This window comes from Bidens hawaiensis, unplaced genomic scaffold (assembly GCF_021521415.1).
Source record: "Bidens hawaiensis isolate Kalapana, Puna unplaced genomic scaffold, B.hawaiensis_p1.1 tig00035834_1, whole genome shotgun sequence".
In the NCBI taxonomy this organism is placed as follows: domain Eukaryota; kingdom Viridiplantae; phylum Streptophyta; class Magnoliopsida; order Asterales; family Asteraceae; genus Bidens; species Bidens hawaiensis.
In genome coordinates, this window is record NW_027496215.1 from 1 (window position 1) to 5,316 (window position 5,316).

At 32.9% G+C, this 5,316-nt stretch overlaps 1 pseudogene across 1 annotated transcript; it reads right to left on the minus strand.

The window, feature by feature from the left end:
- Positions 1-6: 6 nt before the first annotated feature.
- On the minus strand, positions 7-3,633 carry LOC143587672 (uncharacterized; annotated as a pseudogene). Its single transcript, XR_013144938.1, has 6 exons — positions 3,472-3,633; positions 3,346-3,398; positions 1,712-2,874; positions 1,321-1,451; positions 886-1,060; positions 7-279 (listed from the first exon to the last, which is right to left on the minus strand). The product of XR_013144938.1 is annotated as an uncharacterized LOC143587672 (transcript).
- Between the last annotated feature and the right edge of the window lie 1,683 nt (positions 3,634-5,316).

Genomic DNA, 5,316 nt, shown 5'->3' on the forward strand with positions numbered 1-5,316 from the left:
AGTCGCATATCTCTTCGAGAACTTCATTAGTGGCATCAAACAAGAGGCGTTGATCGTGAGAGGGCCGGCTTGAAAAGATTTGTACTTCGTCAAATAAAGATGAATCAAGTATTTGCATTGATGAAAGCCATCTTTTTCCGAATTCATCCCAGTTGAGATCAGAAGCTAGTAGCACAGCTTCAACATATTCAAATGCAGACTCTTCATTTTCAACGCAGTTCCTTGTGCGTGTTTCTTGATCTTCGAATCGAATGCGAAGTGGTTGAATTGCATATTCAACTGAAAATATTACATGAGGTTAAATTTAGCAAAAGTATCATAATTTCCTTAAGTAATAATATAACTTTCGTGGATATATGTTTTAGGATTTATTTATTAAAAGTACACTTTGAGTAACTTCTGATCTGATTGACTCGTTAAAACCTCTAATCGACCTATGCATAAACGAGCTTGAGCCTAATTTGAGTTTATTTAATGAGCACGCTCAAGCCCAAGCTTCATTATACCGAGCTTGACTAGGATGCGACCCTAAACGAGCTTATAACTTATATATTCATAATATATTAGTTCATACAAATACATAATTGCATGATAAGTACTATTATTTATATTTTAATATATACTATTGAATATATGTTATATAATCTTACAAAACTAATATTATATATGTATATAAATAAAATATTTAATAAATTATAAACGGAGCTATACTTGAGAAAAGCTCGAGTTTTAAAAATATCTTGAGCTCGAGCTCTCATAAGTTAAATGACCAAAGTTCAGGCTTAGGCTCAGCTCGGCTATATCACCCCGATACATAACCTGAGTCAACCCATATATTGGTCATATTTTCCTTAAATAGAAAGAAGAAAGAAGGTGGTTGCTCACTGGGCCGGGAGACGGTACTTGCAGGGCTGATTTCATTGTCTGAATATATTGGCTCAAGAACAGATACAGGACTAGGTCTCTCGGTTTTATCACTGGCAATACTCTCAGGTTCATCGGTCTTGTGAGAATGTGAAAATCCAGTTGGAGAAGCAAACTCATTTTCTTCAGGTGAATCCTGAAAATTAGCAGAAAGAATGTTTTATCATAAAAACAGCCTTTTTGAAAGGTTCACTAAACTGTTATATCATATTAAATTTGTAATGAAAATGCAGGACTTATAAAACTTTTTGTCACTTTTAAGTAAGAAAGAAGTAGAATCATATTTTCAAAATTTTTATTTTGTGGGCCTCATTTATAAAGCCACAAGAATTAATCTTTGAGCATTACAAAATCATAGATAATTTTGAAACTAAAATATTTATAAATTTTCATTACCAATTTCAAGCACTCTGGAGATCTTTCTTCATCAGATACATCAACAGTTTCATCCATTGTTTCTGAAGGGCTACATGGTTCATCCAAGACTGCCATTTCGTTTTCGTCTTGGTTTTCTATCTCTATGACTCCTGCATAAGTATCAAAACATTTATCAAACTTTTCACAAATGAACACCATAAATTATTGTATTTCTATACTTATGGATGTTTCAGTTCAGTTAGGCTTTATCTCTAACGGGTCAACATGTAAAAAGAATAAGCTAAAAGGGAAACATGTCAAACGGGTCAAAAGTTGCCTAAAGTGTGTTTTATCGCATAAAACCTCATAAATCATTATATTCAAACAACTAAATAATTACTTAGTTCTTATATAACAAAAAAAATAATACCTTCAGGACTCGTGTCAAGATCAACTTCGTCAAGAGCTTTCGGGTTCTCTTCAAGATCGACACTAACAATGCATGGTTGACTTTCGTTGACCGAATCATGACCGTTGTCTTTTATAGGACTCGCACTGGGAGAAAGAGAGTTGTAGTCCGGAAATGAAAGAATATTCTCTAAAGATTTTGGTACATTTCCCATAATCAAATCTGCATCTTCATCACCACCACTTAGAATCTCTGATAAATGTTTCCTGGCTTCGGTGTAAATATTAGAAATATGACGACTCGAACCGTTGTTTTCATCATTTTCTCTTTGTTTTATTTCAGAATCTTTTAACTTTGACTCCCTTTCTATTCTTTTAGTAAATCTTTCGGTATAAAAATGGTCTCTATTTGGAGACTTCCAAATATTACTTCCTTCACCAACTGTTTTTGCATCACCTCTCGGTTTCATTTGTTCTTTTTCCAATAAAATTTCTAAGTCTTTTTTTGATTTCCATAAATGAAAAATGGGATGAAAGTCTTTCTCTATGAACTTCATTTTCCACTTTGAATTTATTTTGAAGAGAATTTGGCTTCAAGATTACAATCCTGCTTATTGGCATACTTTCTTGTGACTTGCTTCTTCTGAAGAAAAAGTTTCTGTGTTTTCGAGACAAGGGCATGTCTTGTTTTGGCTCGCTTTCTGACCAGTTTGACTTTTCTGTTGACTTTGACTTTTGGCCTTCATTTGCAGTAAGTGAAGCTTGATCTTGAAGAAGTTTCAAGAACAATTCTTTGTTGGAATTTAGCATTTGAAACGTGTCGATGAGTTGGTTTTTGTCACTTGATTTTTCATTCATGAACACTTCAACTGCTGCACTCAGTTTCTCTTCAACAATGGTGAAAGTACGGTTTCGCCCTTCATCAAGATCATCTTCAGTGTTCTTTCTCTGGTATATCAGTAATATCTCTTTTGTTAGAGCTTCAAGATCTCTATATTGAGACGTTTTCTGAGATGGATCGTGACAATTAATATAGATTTCTTGATCACCAAATGATTTTTTTGAAATATTTTCGACTTCATCACCGTTAACTTGTTTCATGGAATCTTGCTCACTGACCATTTCTTCCTCCATAAGTTCCTTCACACTTGTCTTAACAGTGTCAAGTGTCGGTTCAAATTTTGCCTGAAAACATGTGAGAGCTTTCGGGATCAAAAATAAGAACACACAATATTAACATGTATCAACAATTTGTGTGCATCACAATGACAGTAAATATACATGCATAGAACAAAAACCGCCCATATTAGAGGTGGCAAGATGATCTGGTTGAAACGAGTCACTTTATAGTACGGGTCAACGGAGATGGATATGGTTGACCTACAAACACTTTTTGTCCAAAATGCATTGATTATGGTTAAAAAAATACCATCACAGAAAAAAATTTACATTCTTGAATTTTTTTTTTTCTAGATAAAAACTTGTTTCACAGTTTTTAAATAAAACAACTAGGAAGTTGCAGGCATAAAAGTTGAACCTTGAATGATTTTCAACTTGTTTGCGCTTTTCCCCTTTTAGCTATTTTTTTTCATTTGGCCCGCTTAATATGTAAAATGGTCGAAACTGCCACCAAAAAACATCATGTCATATACTTACCTCAATGTTTACATGCTTTTCTTCAGAACTCATGAGCCTATTCATTTCAGCAGCTGTGACAAACCACAGAATGTAAGTCACGACACATGAAAACGGTAAATAATTTACCGAATGCAAGATGCTTACCAACAATATCTTTGGCGACAATACTTCTATCTGAAAGCAGTCGTCTGGTGGTTTGACCATGGCGGAAGTCAAACATGCTGATCAGTCCCCACATACAACCTGCATGATCTTTAGGCTGTTGTCGTTGGCGTCTTTTTGATCTCTTTGCCATAGTGAAATGGTTCTTTTCAACTTCTATAAATGACACTTAAACCTGATAACAAAATTATCAATCAGTATTTATGATCAAAAGACATTAGACAAGATTAAGTAACTCTACAATCATTAGGCTCTCAACTCAAATATCTTTTAAAGAAACTTGTCAAATATGTAAATAAACTAAAAATAGCTTAAACCGAAGCAAGTCGAAAGTGAACTAAACTATGATTTTTTTCTTTTCTTTTTAAAACAAGAGAGATCAACAACACAGAATTTCATGTTAAAAAATAAAGGTTTATGACATACCGACAACATAAGTAATTTTTTTTTCTTAACAATTTAAGGTTTGATTTGTTTGAATCACATCTTTGTTTTTCCTTTGACCACATAAACATGATCCACAAAAATAAATAGTAAATGGCGAATAACGAAATGTAAAACACCATATATCATTGAAAAATCCAAACCATCACAAGCATTAACACACGGATACACATATATACACATTAATACGACACTAGATCGATACTAATAGAACAGGACAAATAAAAAAATAAAAATAAATAAAAAATAAACCTTAATTACAGAACGCAAATCCGTGATAAATCGGTGCAGACAGAAGAAAGTACCTAGATTTTAGAGGCCTTTGATGATATCAACAAGAGCCAAACAAGAACAAATGTGCAGCTGGCAAATGTTCTTTAGAATAAATCAATAACATTCCAATTTCAAATTCTCAAGCTTTACAACAGAGTAAGCTTCAAGGAACTGTGAATTCTTTGGTTGGCAAGGAATCAAAACTTTTTCCAATTTTTTTCCTCTTTTCACCCAAATGGCATCAAATAAAGATTCACATTCTCAAAACTTTAAAACAATTACAAACTGGTTATCCTTGCTTCAATTAACTGGCAGTCAAATTACTTCAAGAATGTGATCATCAACACCTTACAAGACATGCAATCTTGCCTTTCAAGATTCTGAAACCCCAAAACTTTACACTATCAACAATCAAGATTCCACCAAATTTGCATAATTCAAACTTAAAAATCCAATCTTTTTCCTCATAAATCAACACCCAATTGAATCTTGATACAAATAATCTCATAAAAACTTAAACTTTATGATGAAGGAAGCAATAAAGATTCATACCCAGTTACCATCTTGCAGCAAATCTCATAAAAACATAAATTTTATGATAAAAATATCAAAAAAGATTAACTCCCAGATGAAATAACATGAAATACAGTTATTATATAGAAAAAAAAACTGAAAGTGTAACAAATGGAGATGAAAATAGAATTGGAGTTGGAAGAGGAAAGTTGACACCTAAGGTGTTCATTTATGAGGTGGGCCCACCAAACACACACTGAAACACACACACACAAGCAGTAGCAGTTGATGAAAAGTTTCCAATGTTATTATTCTGGTTGTATTATTCCCATGTTCATCAATCTCATCACAATCACAACTGTGACTCTGTCACACACAAACAACATATATATATGATCACACTGATCACACTTCACAAACAACAACAATTGTATAGTTTTTTTTTTTGGGATTGACTAAAATTGATGGAAAAAGGAAATATAACTTTTTGTGAGGGTGAAGGGTGGTGGGACTGCAATGGGCCATTTATGTTTTTTAATTAATTAATTTTGTTTGATTATTGTATATTATAAGTGCTTATGACTGTTTATTTAATTG